This window comes from Thamnophis elegans, chromosome 11 (genome assembly GCF_009769535.1).
Source record: "Thamnophis elegans isolate rThaEle1 chromosome 11, rThaEle1.pri, whole genome shotgun sequence".
Lineage (NCBI taxonomy): Eukaryota > Metazoa > Chordata > Lepidosauria > Squamata > Colubridae > Thamnophis > Thamnophis elegans.
The window spans coordinates 6,240,108-6,257,000 of record NC_045551.1 but is presented as its reverse complement, the minus strand read 5'-3'; the positions used below and the strand labels follow the sequence as shown (position 1 = coordinate 6,257,000).

General features: G+C 41.9%; 2 long non-coding RNA genes across 2 annotated transcripts; both read left to right on the top strand.

The window, feature by feature from the left end:
- The first annotated feature begins 290 nt into the window (after nt 1–290).
- LOC116514552 lies at nt 291–6,759 on the top strand. Its single transcript, XR_004256140.1, has 4 exons — nt 291–354; nt 5,222–5,297; nt 6,024–6,083; nt 6,704–6,759. It is a non-coding gene; the product is annotated as an uncharacterized LOC116514552 (long non-coding RNA).
- Nucleotides 6,760–7,339: 580 nt separating this feature from the next.
- LOC116515015 lies at nt 7,340–15,027 on the top strand. Its single transcript, XR_004256177.1, has 3 exons — nt 7,340–7,414; nt 7,681–7,818; nt 14,890–15,027. It is a non-coding gene; the product is annotated as an uncharacterized LOC116515015 (long non-coding RNA).
- The last annotated feature ends 1,866 nt before the right edge of the window (nt 15,028–16,893 follow it).

Here is a 16,893-nt window from a genome sequence, read left to right as displayed (position 1 = left end):
CAAAAAATATTTGTATTTCCCCCCCTCAAAATACGTAGAGTAGCTAACATTGAGGAGCACAATCTAAGCCTTTAAAAAAAAAAACCTTTAGTATAGAGAACTAACCAGTATCTGCCAGCGAGGAATTGCAGCATGTATGGAGTAATTTAAGTGATATGTCAAAAAAACAATGTAGTGACGGTGTCATTGTATGAACTGATGAAATATGTTCCCATTTCCCGTGATTTCACAAGGCCCTTCTGGAGGATCTGCAAGAGTTGGCTCTACCGTCTGTTCACATTCCCAGGGAAAATAAACACAAAAAGAGAAATCTCTCTTTTACTATTGAGCACAAAGGACCACCCTGGGATCTGGGTAAGGTTTTAGAATAAAAGATCCTTTTTCAATAAAATGTGGGAGCTCTGACTGAGCTTTACATGTCCTCGGTTAAATCAGTCTTTCTAAGTATTGAAAGTCTTGCAAATCTATTAATAATGGAGAAGACATTTGATGTTGGAAGTTGTTGGAAATAATTATTGGAAATAGCATGAAAGTTTAGAGCTGGATTAGAAGATATCCAAGGTCCCTTCCAACTCTGATATTCTACTCTATTCTAAGGCTGAGAAAGCATTTATGCTAGCGATGTGATCTGGTCAAATTCTCATCTGAGAAATGAATTTCCTGGCAATTTTACTGAATCCCAAATAATTGTTCCTAGGGGTGAATTTTCAGCTATTTGATGTATCATCTTCCATCCATGGTTGCCAGAGGCAGAATAACTGCTTTGTTATCTGGGAGAGAGATTTCTGTTAAATAAAGTTGTTCTTCCTTTAGCCTGATAAGCTAAATCCCTGAAATTCTCCTTCAGCAAAAACTCTGGTGCTTCTATAAAAATCAAGGAAGAAGTGACACCTCTAAAGAGGCAAAGAATAACAGGGCTGACAGAAAAATAATTGTGGAAACAAGAAGAGTTATGCTGTTTATTTAGAGGTAAGCACCAAACAATAATAGTTACATAGGGGTTGCCACAAAGAAGTGGGAGTCAAACTATTTTCCAAGGCACCTGAGAGTAGAACAAGAAGCAATGGGTGGAAACTAATCAAGGAGAGAAGCAACTTAGAACTAAGGAGAAATTTCCTGACAGTGAGAACAATTAATCAGTGGAACAGCTTGTCTCCAGAAGTTGTGAATGCCCCAACACTGGAAGTCTTTAAGAAGATGTTGGATAGCCATTTGTCTGAAAGGGTATAGGGTTTCCCGCCTAGGCAGGGGACTGGACTAGAAGACCTCCAAGGTCCCTTCCAACTCTGCTATTGTATTATTATTATTGTACCAACTAGGCCCAACTTCTGAAGGCTTTCCATCTTGACCTGTCCCAGGTCATAATCCATAGCTCTTCTAGGCATATTCCAATGATACCTTTAGCATCCAGAATGCATTGTTGTTGCTGTTGTTTTTGTTGTTGCTGCTATAGAATAATGAAAGTGTTGCTACTGCAGTGACGTGCGGTGAGCTTTATGGCTGGTGAGGCAGCAATTTTTTTAGACTTGTGGACTTCAACTCCCAGAATTCCACAGCCAGGCATGCTCAGTTCCGATTTAAAGCGACAGCATTTTTCCATCTTGCAAAATAAGTTTCCCCATTCTTTTTCTTCTCCCTCCCCCTCCTTCCTCCCTCTCTCCCTCCTTCCCCCCTCTCTCAAACAGATACATGCACACAGAGAAGTTGGATCCCTCTCTCACTCACTCACTCTCAAACAAACACAAACACAGAAGTTGGATTGGATATATTTTCCAAAGGCTTGAAAGCAGCTCCTCTGCCATACCCCCCCCCCCCCTGCCAATCCCCTGCTGCCTTCCGATCGGAGCATTTGATTGCAGATAAAGCCACGTTGCCTTTTCAAACTTGTAATCAGTGAAGCTGGGCTTGTATACTTTTATCCAGCTGTGTGTGTGTGTGTGTGTGTGTGTGTGTGTGTGTATTGGAAAGGCAACGTGGTTCTGCATGCAATCAAACTTTTTGAATTCCTTACCCCCCTCCCCCTACACAAGCACCTTTTCCAGCTGTTTCAGAGAGGATTTCAACTCGGCTTTTGCCTGCCCTCATGAAAAGAAAAAAAAAAGCCTCTAAAAATGCCCTCTACAGGAGGCGAGAGAACCACGTGCCTCCTTTGCATAAGAAATTTTTCGTCTTTTAACCCTTGCTTAACTCTGCTCAAGTGAGCATAAAGCTAGAGTAAAGGAGGCCCGTAGTTCTCTCGCCTCCCACTGCAGTTAAGCACTAAGCAGAGTCATCCACTGTGACTCTGGCAGCAACTACCTGAAACTTTTTCCTTTTAATTATTCTTTTCTTTTCCTCATGACGCTGGTGAGGCCCCGCCTCCCCTGACTGCATGTCCCTGTGATGATGATGTTGGGTAATGAAATGTCTGCAAGTAACGATCCAAGCTCAGAGAGCACCAAGGACTCTATAAAGATTCTCTTCCATTAGATCTCATCTTGCAAATTTAAACATGGGGGAAATCTATTTTATACAGTGTTTCTTTCCTATGTGGCAAGTTGGTGATGTTCTTTCATTTCTTTTCAACAACGGGGATAATAAAATATTGAATTACATTGAATTCTTCAGCTAAAGGGGATACAAAGGAGGGATACAATTTTCCCAGGAAAACCTTCATGTAGGATTTTTTTCTTTTTTCTGCTGTTTCAAGTTTATAAAAATACAAAAAAAGCAGATGAGACCACCATATATATGAGGAACCATGGGGATTTTAGAGTAAAGGTTTGCCATTTGCCTTTGGTATTAGAACTATGATATCCTTATTTTGGTGGCATGAGGGCACCCTTTGTCCCCCTTCATATTCAAAGGTACCCATTTCTTGTGAGCCATATAAGGCTCACTCCTAGCACCTATCCACAGCTAGATAAAATATTAAGGCCATGTCATGAAACACTGATTGTGATGACTTTGACTGCTACACATATATATATCCAGGATCCCAATCCTTGTGCTGAGGCGTTGAGTAGTTGAGGTGCTGAGTAGCGGAGGAGCTTAAGTGCTGAATTGCGGAAGTGTTGAGAAGCTAAGGTGCTGAAGTGCAGAGGTTCTGAAGTGCGGAGGTTCTGAGGTGCTGAAGTGCTGAAGTGCGGAAGTGCTGAAGTGCTGAGGTTCTGAGGTACTGAAGTGCTCAGGCACTGAAGTGCTGAGGAGCTGAGGTGCGGAGGTCTGAAGTGCTGAGGTGCTGAAGTGCTGAGGAGCTGAAGTGCAGAGGTGCTGAAGTGCTGAGGTGCTGAAGTGCGGAGGTGTTGAGGAGTTAAGGTGCTGAAGTGCGGAGGTTCTGAAGTGCGGAGGTTCTGAGGTGCTGAAGTTCTGAAGTGCTGAGGTTCTGAGGTGCTGAAGTGCTCAGGCACTGAAGTGCTGAGGAGCTGAGGTGCGGAGGTTCGGAAGTGCTGAGGTGCTGAAGTGCTACAGATCTGAAGTGCAGAGGTGCTGAAGTGCGGAGGTGCTGAAGTGCTGACTTCTGAGGTGCTGACGTTCTGAAGTGCGGAAGTGCGGAAGTGCTGAAGTGCTGAGGTTCTGAGGTACGGAAGTGCTGAGGAGCTGAGGTGCGGAGGTGCTGAAGTGCTGAGGAGCTGAAGTGCTGAGGAGGTGAAGTGCTAAGGTGCTGAGGTGCTAACGTGTGGAGGACCAGCGGATCCGGGTAAGGACACACTTCTGGAATTATGGTCCAGTGGGTCACAGGTCACACTTCTAGAGCTGAGATGTCATTGCCCACCTTGCACCAAGCCTTGATGACATGTTTGCTTTCAGTATTTAGTGAAATTTGGGGGGAGGGGACAGACACCTTGGTGGATGTCTGTAAAAATCCTGTTGCCAATCCCCATTTTAAAGGCAGATAAATCATAGAATCAATATAGAGTATCAAGAAGACCTCTGCTATTTGTCGACCTCCGTTCTGATCAAACTTTGAAGAAAAAAAGCTTGAAACCTCAATAGTTAGCTTGTTTTGCATATGAAGCTTTCATCACTATTGCAAATTTTGTTGATGCAATTGTGATGTCATGCGACCTCCCACAAAAGGTACTGTGAGGAAGTAACTTGTTGGGATACCTTTGCAGATCGGCATTTGGGAACAAAGTGAGAACTTTTCCCACATAGTAAATAAAAAAATGTACTTCTAGAAATTGGTTTGAATTGTTTGGGTCTGTTGTGGTATGAAAGAGAAAAACGTTCTTTGAATTGAAAGGCTCTTCATGGGGAATATTGACGGCCAGTTATATAGATCATTTGAGATAGTTCACAGATCCACGGCTGCATCCCAGCGATGGGATTCAGCCAGTCCGCCCCTATCCGGGAGAACCAGCTGTTAACTTTATGAGCAGTTCAGAGAACCGGTTGTTGGAAGAAATCTTTTGTTTTTTTTCCCACTATACAGGGCTAATCCTGTAAGGAAGGCAGGAAGGAAGGAAACATTCTGGTGTTGTTTCTAGCCTAATATTTATTGCCCTCCTTACAGAAACTGCCTCTCTGGTTAACCCTAATTACATTGTAACAGCTAAGGTGAAGCCCCCATCGACCTGAGTGATATTGAGTTGGCCACACCCAAACAGTCACATGACCACCGAGCCCCACCTACCCAGCTGGTCATTAGGGCAGAGAACCGGTTGTTAAATTATTTGAATCCCATCACTGCTGCATCCCCTACATTGTAGGATTTACATTTTTAAAGCAATGTTAGTTTTGATGTTACCTGTTATAATCTGTTAATGTTTTATTTCATTTAGCTGCCTAGTGTTGCCTTTAGGTAAGGTGGGCCACATATAAGTAGGAAAATTGAATTATGTGGGGTTTAGATAGGTAGGTTGTAGCTTCTAGAAACACTTGAAAGGGTTGAAATAGCCTGGGGAACAGGAATGTTGAATTGTCTACCCATCTGCTTTCATGAAAAAGATCATAAACTTCCCCTGTAAGTCATAGGAGATTGAAAAGTAGCTTAAGGTTATGGGACCTTATCAATTGGAATAGAAATGCCAAATATTTAGTTGAAAGAAAAAAAGGAAAGGGGAAACTGCTGGGGAGGGAAGGGCAACGCTTGTCCTAAAGGATCAGAGTAGAGGAATTTGAGGGCAAATGTAATTAACCAATCATGCCCTATTCTAGACATTGTCTCTCAAGTTTACATTCCAATTTTTGAAATAAAAATGCCAAAGCTATTCTGCCTTGTCACCTCTTTATCTTCTAGTTTCCATCACTGATTTTCGATGGAAAACGATCGGCTGAGGAAATTAAGAAAAAACATGAGGCGTCTCCAAAAAGAGGTAAGAGAAAATATTTGTTCGTAGGCTGTCACAATAAACATGTGATGGAATCAGAGGTGGGATTCAGCCTGTCCGCACCTATTCGGGAGAACCGGTGGTTAACTTTCTAAGCAGTTCGGAGAACCGGTTGTTGGAAGAAATCTGATTTTGGTTTTTTCCGCTTTACAGGGCTAATCCTGTAAGGAGGGCAGGAAGGAAACATTCTAGTGTTGTTTCTAGCCTAATCTTTATTGCCCTGCTTACAGAAACTGCCTCTCCGGTTAACCCTTATTACGTTGTAACAGCTAAGGCGAAGCCCCCATCGACGTGAGTGACATTGAGTTGGCCACACCCACCTAGACACATGACCACCAAGCCCTGCCTACCCATCTGGTCATTAGGAGAGAGAACCGGTTGTTCAATTGTTTGAATCCCACCACTGGATGGAATGTATAGAAATTTAAGAAAGACAGACAGATTAGGTAGTTCGAGACAGACAGAAAGAATATTAATTGTGGTTTCTGTTTCGCCACAGTTAAGGCATCAACCTGCAAACTCAGAGACTGACATTTCTTGCCCCACCTTAGAAGTAAAGCCAAGTGGGTCACCCTGAGCCAGTCAGCTTCTCTTAGCCCTAGGAAGAAAACAACACCGAATCACTTGTGAAAAACCTTGCTAGGAAAACTGCAGGGACTCATCCAGCCAGTCCCTGAGAATCATTAAAAACAGGGTCTTTGGTCATTGCAGGAGGAAGGATCGAGACTTCCTTTTCTGTCATCTACCACCGAAGAACGGAGACGTCCTGAGGTATATAATGTATACTTGTAGCTCACCTTAGAATGTATTTATGAGAAAAATGAAAAGAAATGATTTCTTCACAATTGGTAATTGTGAATAATGCATGTGCAGCATATTTTACAGAGTATATATGTTCTCTTTATATTTCTACTATATGGATGAAATCCATACACACACAGACATCTATTCAATACAAACTAGTTTCGTTGTAACTTCTATTCAAGTGTCAGAGTTCATGCTCATTCTTGGTTGGTTCCTTCTTTGCCACATTAACTAGTTTCTTTGGCCACATACAACACCAATGGCAGTGAAATAAAATGTAGATGATTCAGATTTTGTTTGAACCAACGTGTTTTGCGTTTCCTAAACAAATGAACTAACACTAAATTGTTCTTTTTCTATCCCGGTGTGAATAACCTTTATTGCCTGTATTGAACATCTACAGCAATAAATCGGGAGTTGCACATTTGTGCTCATCTTGACATGCATGATTTTAATATGCACAAATATGCTTGTCTACACACCAGACTTTTTACCTAAAGAGGATGTTTCAACGAATATCTTCTTTACACTGACATGAGAGAATTTATGGAAAACAAATTCATGTAATTCTTCTCATGATTTTTCAGACAAAGACAGAAAAGCTGGAAGGAGATCTGAAGGCAGCAAGGGACCTGATTTATACGTAAGTCTTTGCATAGTTCATCAAATTTTTGTATAACCATATTCAGTTCACACTTTCAATACAACATTCATCATTTGTCCATTGGCAATGGGACTGGCCATTTTATGAAACAAGTGATGGAAAATTATATTCTAGGAAAGCTTGGGAAAAAAGGGTGGAATGTGTTGTAATTGTATCAAAAGTTTGATTATTCAAGTAAAAAAAAAACAACCAAGGGCCTAATTTCTCTCTGGTCTTCATAATTTGCAGAAAGACAATGGATATCTACAAACTTATGGGAGAGAAAGATCAGCTCAAAGTCCAAATTCAGGGCCTGATACTGAAAAACAACCAGCTGGCCGAAGAGTATAAAAATTTTAAAGAAAACTTGAGCAGGTTAAAAGATTTAGATAGCCACCCTGACTTTCTCTTCCTTTCTCAGCTATTTCAACTAGTTTTAATTTTAAACAAGTTTTATAATTCAAATAAAAAAACCTAAGGGAGCTAATTACACTTTGCTCTTGATATTTTACAGGAAAATCTTTTCGGAGCAACTTGGGCAGCTGGAGAAACTGAGGCAAGAGAACGAAAGACTCCGCTGCGAGGCTGAGAAAGAAGCTGCGGAGAAAGCAGAGCTCCTACGTGAGAATAATTCTCTCAAAGAAGAACTTAATAGGTGAGAAATATTTAGATAGCGATTTGACTTTTTCTTTCAAATTCAGATTTATTTATTAGATCCCCTAGGCCAGATATACTGGATAAAGGAAGTGTTCCATTCATGTATGTATGTATGTATGTATGTATGTATGTGTGTGTGTATGTATATATGTATATATGTATAACTGAGTAAGAGAAGATAGTTATAATGATATGCAATAATAATTAGTAATTCAAGTAACAAATTAAGAGGGCTAATATCTTTCTGGTCCTCATAATTTACAGAAAGATAGCAGTGATCTCAAAACTGAGCGAAGAAACTGAAGATCTCCGAAACAAAACAGAGATATTGACTTTCAAAAATATCGAAGTAACCGGTGAGAAAGAGGAGGTCTTCAGGGCGTACGAACAAATACTGTGCAGGTGAGAAATTTTTAGATAGACACCACAAACTATTTCTTCCAGAATGGCCCAGATTCACAGCGAACATTCTGATTTTTTTTCAGAGAGGAACTACAGAAGATATGCCGCTGCACCTTATTGAGACACGGACATCACATGGAAGATGAGACAGAAGCAGAAGAGAAATTGAAGTGTCAAATGGTGGAATATCAATTGAATCCCAAATGGTTGAAAGCTTCGGTAGACAAAATTAAAAAATCTAAGGAACCCGGGTCCAATATTCTGAGGTGGCTGCAGAAATCTCTCAAAGTCCTAAAAGAGGATTCCTCTGAACGGTCAAAACACACCCTGCCAGAATGGCTTAAAGCATCTGCCGCCAACCTCCCGGAGGAATGTGCTAAGGCAGCCAGGGAGGATGTGAATGATTGGCTACAGACATCAATAAACCATCTCCAGGAAAAAGGGCCAGGAACGTACGAGTTAGATGTGGAGAGATGGCTTCAAGCATCTATTATAGGCATTCAACATCTACTAAGGTTCAGGTCAGAGTCTCGTGGAAGCCGGAAGAAAAAGGGATGGCTTCCTGAATCAATAGAAAACCCGAAGAAAGGGACTTCCTGTGGGGACGTCACCATTCTTAGAGTGGAGGGAAGGAAGCTCTCCTAACTTCTAACTCTAACTCCTTTGTTTGGACTCTTTTTTGAGCACTGTTGATCCTGAAGGGGTCAACAGATTAAAGGGGATACTCTGTAGATGCTGGGGTGATAAGGCAAATCCCCCCACGGATAGGAGAAACCCCCTAAACGGACAAGGAGATACCCTACAAAAGTTCAAGTCAGAGTCTCTTGGAAGCCAGAAAAAAGGGATGTCTTGAAGAATCAATAGGAAACCTGAAGAAGTAATCTCCTGAAGGATCTGAAGAATATGGTAAAATGTCTTCGAGGATCCTTAGAAAGCCTGTCCCTTTCTAGAGAACCTAGACCAGTTCTTGAAAAATGGCTTCAGCAATCCTTGAAAAACCCGAAAGAGGAAGGTCCTGAAGTATCTCAACAAGATGCCAACAAATGGCTTGAAATAGCTATAAAGAATCTTGAGGAAGAAGGACCTAAAACGCCACTCCTAGATACTCAGGAATGCCTTGAAGCCTCTATTAAAAGCATTCGGGATCTACAGAAGTCCAGATGAAAAGGTTTGAAAAATCAATAGAGAACCTCGAGAAGCAATGTTCTGAAGGAACCGTGGAAAATATATTTCAATGGCTTCAAGGATCCTTAGAAAGCTTTGCATTTTCTGAAGAACTTATACCACTTCTTGAAAAATGGCTTCAGCAATCCCTGAAAAACTTGGAAAAGGTCCCGCAACATACAAACAAGATGCCAAAAATAGCTTGAAGTATCTGTAAACAGCTTCAAAGAGGAAGGACCGTGAAGCATCCCATGTGGTCCTCAGGAATGGCTTGAAGCATCTATTAAGGGCATCCAAGATCTACAGAAGTCCAGATGAAAAGGTTTGAAAAATCAGTATAGAACCTCAAGAAGCAATGTTCTGAAGGAACCGTGGAAAATATATTTTAATGGCTTCAAGGATCCTTAGAAAGCTTTGCATTTTCTGAAGAACCTATACCACTTCTTGAAAAATGGCTTCAGGAACATGGAAAAGGTCCCGCAACATACAAACAAGATGCCAAAAATAGCTTGAAATATCTGTGAACAGCTTCAAAGAGGAAGGATCGTGAAGCATCCCATCTAGGTCCTCAGGAATGGCTTGAAGCATCTATTAAGGCAGTGTTTTTCAACCACTGTGCCGTGGCACACTAGTGTGCCGTGACATAGTGTAAGGTGTGCCGTGGGAAAATTACTTTATATATAGTCAATATAGGCACAGAGTTAAATTTTTTTAACATTTTCTAATGGTGGTGTGCCTCGTGATTTTTTTCATGAAAAAAGTGTGCCTTTGCACAAAAAGGTTGAAAAACACTGTATTAAGGGCATCCAGGATCTCAAATAATCTAAGGAATCAAAACAAGAATGGGAAAGAAGAAGGAGAGAGTGATTTGGGTAGAATTTGCTTGCTCTGAAAGAAACTGAAGTATGGATGGATGGCTTCAAACATCTTTAGCAAGTTCCAGACAGCCTGGTTCTACTGCATCCAAAACAGATATGCAAGTATAGCTACAATCATCTCTGCAGAAACTCATTCGAGAATCCCCAGAAGAAGCCAAAAACAATTGTGGAAGAATGGCTCTAGGAATCCAGGGAAAATGCCCTGAAGAATCCAAGCAAAAGGTGAATGATTAGTTTGTGATAGCCTTAAATGACTTCCATGAGGGAGGGCCTGAAACTCCCCATCCATTCCATCTTGGTATATACTTGTCTGTCATTTCTGCTGCTCCTAGCGTTACTGCGATCAAGATGACTAAATGAACAAACTGGAAATGTATCAGTAAGTATTTATTCTTTTGGTTTTCCAGAACTTCTGGGGCCTTTTTGGAGTGAGTGACATACCATTTTACTAATGGACTACGGTATTCCAACATGAGCTTCATAACCAATGAACCCTTGTCATCAACAATTTTAGCTATTGTGGACTTCCATTTGGGTGTTCCACATATCTCGGCTGATTCTACTCTGATAGGAGGTCTTTATGGTCACCTGGAGAGGTGACGAAGAAGCGAGGGATTACTTGTTGATTCTGGGAGAAAGGCAGCTCTCCCGCTTGAACCCAGGAGCCCTCCCGACCGGTGGAGAAGAGGGACAGCCATTATGACTGGAATAAAGCTGGAGCAACCAAGCTGGAGTGGTGTGTGAACAGAGGAGTGGAACTGGATGAGATGATTTTCAACTTCTTTATTAGAGACCCACCTAAATAAAAGAAGTTTTAAAAGTCTCCAAAGTGCAGAAAGTGGCAACTTAACACACGGAGATACATTATAGACCCAAAAGAGAAATCACATTTGGATGGAAGAATATGGAGTTTTACGATATAGAAAGACTGAACTGGAATTTAGTTGCTGTTAAAAGTGAGTTTGATTTGCCTGCAATATTGTTTGGCTGTTGGAAGAAATTGTAAAAAGAATGATTTTTTTCCTTTTGGTTGAACTTTGATAATCAGCTGTTAGAGCTCTCCCTCATCTTGGTACCGAAAATTACAGTTGAGACACCATCTAATGGCCAAAGAAGATACTATATTATTATATGGTTGAAAGGAACCTTGAAAAAAAATCAGCTGATATGAAAAAAAGAAAAGAAAAGTCAAGAGTGATAAGAAGAGAAAGAAAGTGAAAGGAAAACAACTTCTGGAAGGCCGTCTTTTTGTTTCCCCTTTTTTATCTACTTGTTTTTTGGCGGCCAAAGTCCAGTCAGAGTCTTGAGAAAGCCTACGGAAGAGATCGTTTGAAAAATCAATAGAGAACCTCAAGAAGCAATGTTCTGAAGGAACCGTGGAAAATATATTTCAATGGCTTCAAGGATCTTTAGAAAGCTTTGCATTTTCTGAAGAACCTATACCACTTCTTGAAAAATGGCTTCAGGAACATGGAAAAAGTCCCGCAACATACAAACAAGATGCCAAAAATGGCTTGAAGAATCTGAAAACAGGTTCAAAGAGGAAGGACCGTGAAGCATCCCATTTAGGTGATCAGGAATGGCTCGAAGCATCTATTAAGGGCGTGACCCATCAAAAGTGCGGAGGACAAAAGCGCGCTCGACGAAAGCGCGCATGTGACGTCATCACAGCGCGACGAAAAAAATTAAAAATTGAAATAAAATTAAAATTAAAGCAAGCCAATTCACATAAACGTAAGGGTTAAGTTTAGGGTTAGGGTTAGGGTTAGGGTTAGGTTAAGGGTTAGGGTTAGGTTTAGAGCGTTAGCGTTAGGTTTAGCGTTAGGTTAAGGGTTAGCGTTAGGTTTAGCGTTACGTTAACGGTTAGATTTAGGGTTAGATTTAGGGTTAAGGGTTAGGTTTAGGGTTAGGGTTAGGGTTAGGTTTGGGGGGGTTAGGGTAAGGTTTTAGCTTTATTTTTACATTTTTCGATCACAGCGCGATGTTTTCATCGCACTGTGATGACGTCAAATGCGCGCTTTCGTCGAGCGCAATTTTGTCCTCCGCAATTTTGTGGTGGAACCATTAAGGGCATCCAGAATCTCAAATAATCTAAGGAATCAAAAACAAGAATGGGGAAGACGAAGGAGAGAGAGATTTGGGTAGAACTTGCTTGCTCTGAAAGAAACTCAAGGATGGGTGGATGTCTTCAAACGTCTTTAGCAAGTTCCAGGCAGCCTGCTTCTACTGCATCTAAAACAGCACCTGCGCGGAGATCCTTGGACCTGATGGTGTGGCAGCATGAATGGATTTCCACAAAAATTGCAGACTACAGGAATCCTTTCAGCAGTTCCCAAAAGACTGCACAGCCGTTTGGAGTACTCAGGTGATCCTGAGGATCAGGCAAACATCCAAGTGGTCTCAACAACTCCCTAAAAGAATGCAAATGACCAGCTGTCTGCAAGGAATATCAATCCTCTCATTCCTACCATCCAATCAGAGCTGAAGGCGCTTCTTGGATGAGAAGGGAAACATCTTCTAAGACTTGATTGGTTCTTCTATTTAATTTGCCTTCTGCAGGTACTTAATAAAGCCTGAAATCTCCTCATTTACTGGTGTGTTCATTGTGTTTGGATATGTTATCTCATTTATCCGGGCCCTGGGCCATTGCCTGATACTTGGCAAAAACACACACAGATAGACACCTAAACATATCTGATTTATCATATCAAATGTATTTTCTTTCAATAACAAAGTAAATTTACAATCAAACAAAGGAGACCTGACAAACTTTCAGAAGCAATTGTGGCAAGAGACCAGGATTTCTGGTAAAACAGTCCCTCACCACAAATCAACTGTATTCATAAGGTATCTGGGTCGGTCCACCAGAATGGATCTGGCCTTGCGTGGGCATCCCAAAGCAGGCTGCAGCACTACCAAACCATCAAGTCACACTCTGGTATATGCCAAGGATAGGAAGCATTGCTTGGCTTTCTGCCCAGTGACCTCCCTGTCTGAGGAAAGATGCTGAAGAGGAGAGGAAAGAGGAAAGAGTTAAAAGCCCTACACACAGAGAAGATAGGAAGACAGAACAACCCTCCCTCAGCCTCCTTGCTCATAGCTGAACTGTTCCAATAATTGAGAGAGTCACATAGATCTGTTCCACCCTTGACATGGGTCAGTTGCCACTTGAGAACATTAACCAGTGTTATGTTCCTGGCACAGATGTGTCCAAAGGATTTCCCCACAGGCAAAATAGGATGGTAAAGTTAGATGATAATTCACCAGAGGAATGAAACAAAGCAGACACATGGTAGACATTGAGAAATCCACAATAGTTTTCGGAATCATTTGTTGAAATGGTGTGACTTCAAGATAGCCATTGTTGCAGAAAGGACTCCACCCACTGAGATGCTCTCATGACCTGCAATGGTTCTACTCCATCACACTCTAGAGTCAAGGAACTTTTGGTATAATGAACATAGTAGAAGCATTCCTAAAGTCCAACTTGATAAAGAACCAAGACGTTTTCAGGTGTTCTGGTTGTTCTGAAATTAGTAAAAAAGGAAATAATGTTTCAATGGTGTTCTAGCCCAAGCTCCAGTATCACATCATAGTGGACAGCCATTGGTTGATTTGTGCACTAGAGGGGTTTGGAGGGTGTGTATGGTACAGAAGAACCTCTGGTCATGACCATAATTTGTTCCATAATTTTGGTTGCAACCTGATTTGGTCATAACCCAAACCTAACCAAAATTAAAGCAAAATTAATGCTATGGGCACATGAGGTTATTGTTGCTCGGTGCTTACAAAAAGATGGCCTGGAAGGGGAAATTGGCAGTGTCCATGGTTGATCACCACCCAAGTATATGTTCGTGACCAGATTCAAAACTTTTGTGAATTTCTTGGTCAGAACCTGATTTGGTCATGGTCAGAAGCGTTCATGACCAGAGGTCCTACTGTATCTGCCATGACATTGAAACCTCTAGGTGTTTTGAAAAAGGAGGACATGATGTTTGGGCTTCGTTTGCCAGAACGTATCTCCATGACAACAGGTTTGTGACTTCAGACTGACATTTTGCTGTTATAGAGCCGAGGTGGCGCAGTGGTTAAATGCAGCACTGCAGGCTACTTCAGCTGACTGCAGTTCTGCAGTTTGGCTGCTCAAATCTCACCGGCTCAAGGTTGACTCAGCCTTCCATCCTTCCGAGGTGGGTAAAATGAGGACCCGGATTGTTGTTGGGGGCAATATGCTGACTCTGTAAACCGCTTAGAGAGGGCTGGAAGCCCTATGAACCAGTATATAAGTCTAACTACTATTGCTATTGCTATAAGTACCCGGAAGCACAGCTGAATTGTTGAATTGGGCCCGGATCCTCGGTTTCTGCTAACTCTTTCAGAATTTCTGCCAATCCTTCCTGAAACTGGATGTTCGGGGTGAATTTCATTCTACAAAGCATGTTTTCCAAAGACGAGCATGCAACAGTCAGTCCAAAGCTTAAGAGCAGAGTCAGGGTTGTCAGCCAGTCCGAAGATCGAAGGTTCAAATGTGAAATTAATACACAGGGATCACATTTGAGCTAACATTCCTTTCCTGCTAAGAGCGGAGAGGGAGCCAAGTCTGTTCTGTAGGCCGTCACTCCTCAGAATGTTGTTGTAGCAAACTGCCACTGTCTGACTCTTTACTCTGTTGTTAGGCAACTAACCGAATGGAACTTTCCATATGCTCTCCTCTCTCCTTTCATGGGCCATGACTGATCAATGCTTCAGGAGCCAAAATAAAACAGCCAAAGGGACAAAGCACAACCTAATCTTGCCCCCTTCTGGATATAACATGGTTTAGTTAGATCACCCTTGATCATAATTTGAACCTTCTGAGATGTACATATTGACTTAATTCCTTGAATAAAATTGTTGTCAAAGTGCATAATTTCCAGAACTTTAAACAAAAAAGAGCAACTCCATTCAAAAGCTTTCTCTGCAAAACATGCCTTGTTTTTCATGTTGCAAATATCCTAAGGCATCCAATAAAATTTTCTTTGATTAACAGAACAATAGAGCTGGAAGAGACATTGGATGACTTCTACTCCAAACCACCCTGCTCAAGATGAAGACCCGACACCATAACTAGCTGTCCAATCTCTTCTTAAAAACCACCAGTGATGGTGCAGCCACGACTTCTGGAGACAAGGCGTTCCACTGATTAATTGATTTGGAATTTCTGAAATACCGTATATACTCGAGTATAAGCCGACCCGAATATAAGCCGAGGCACCTAATTTTACCCCAAAAAGCTGGAAAAGTTATTGACTCGAGTATAAGCCTAGGGTGGGAAATGCAGCAGCTATGGTAAATTTCAAAAATAAAAAATCAGTGTTATTTGAAACTCAAAGTTATGTTTATTCAAGGGACCCGCTTAATTAAAGTGTTCTATAATATCAGTATGACTTATAATACTGCAAGTCTGCAATATTAAAATACTTGTATAGGGGATCCCCGGGATCCCCCGAAGAGATCAAATCACAACCAGTATGCCACCTTCTTGGTATATTGTTTTTATTTTCACTGAGTTTTTAAAAATGAGCATTATTTCATCCTTTTTTTCTTTATGTTTGATTGGTATCTGCAATTTGTGTTAATTCTGTTCATACATATAATATAAATGAAAAACCCAGTGTCACGCCCCACTCCATTCCATAATTAGGAAAGAAGACCAAGAGACTCCATGGGTTGGAAATCCAAGTCCCCTTTGATCAGCAAAACCTCTAGCCGCAGGGGGTGAGACAGGCCGAGGGAGGGGTGGGGGAGAATCCTGGCGTGGGTGACGTTGCCAACTTCTCCAGTCTCTTTCCTCCTCCCCCCTCCTGTCCTCCAAAAATGTTTGACCCCAATAATCAGGTAACTCACTCCGCTGTGGTTTTCTCACGGGGCCCTGGTGTTGATAATTTCTCCATTCAGCTTCATCGCCTCTTTGGCTCCAATAGTCAGGGAATTCACCCGCCTGAGGTTTCCTCACGGCCCCTGGCTCCAGCGAAGTTTGTTGAGGCGGTCTCTGGGTGAGTCCAGCATTCCAGCTTGTCTCTATTTCTCTTTGCCCCACTGAAGTTGACCAACGGGGTAGGGGGGAAGGCTCAGGCTGATTGGAAATTTGTAGTTGACATAAATCTTCGTGCAGAGGTCGGTCAGACGGGCTGGGCTGGTGTAAAGAAAGGTCGGGAGGTCCCAGTTCACTGGAATCCGTCCCTCCAACGGCGCCTTCCTCTTCTCTGGTCGGAGAAGACATTATGTCCCTTCTCGGTAGACGTAAATCTCCTGGAAAGGGATATTATTCAGATCTTGCTTCTTGTCACGCCCCACTCCATTCCATAATTAGGAAAGAAGACCAAGAGACTCCATGGGTTGGAAATCCAAAGTACTTTTACTAATTATAAATGGTAAGCGAGCAGTAGTGAAGCAAGATCTGAATAATATGGCGCGAAAGCAATTGATATATGGCAAAGCCCGTCCCCCCCCTTAGGATCAAAGCTCCAGTCCAATCATAAGTCCTTCAAATGTCAGGTGTGAGATAACTTCAAAAAGACAGGCCAAGATGGAATGTGAAGGCCGTTGATGCAGGCGGGAAACACGTACGCATGCGTAGACCCCAACGACTGGAACATCCTAGAACATTCCTGCAGCAGACCTCCAGCACATCAATTAAAACCCTCCCACATACACGCCCCCCCCCTCCCGTTTCATGGCAGCTGAAGCAGTAGCAAAGCAGAAGCTGACACCCAGCTCTCTTAAAAAATATTTTAAGTTCTTTCTGGTGCTCCCTTTTAGAATTGGCCAACTAATATTTCTGTTCACCCAACTAATGTCAGGCAGAGTTAACTGAAAAAGTAATTTTTCATGAAAGGACATTTTCCTAGGATTTTAATTGTTCTTACTGTCAGATTTCTCGTTATTTCCAGCTTGAGTCTCCTTCTGACAAGTTTCCATTGCTTCTTGTCCTGTCCTCAGGTGCTATTGCTGCCGCCGCCTCCTCCTCCTCCAACAGCACCAGCACATTTGC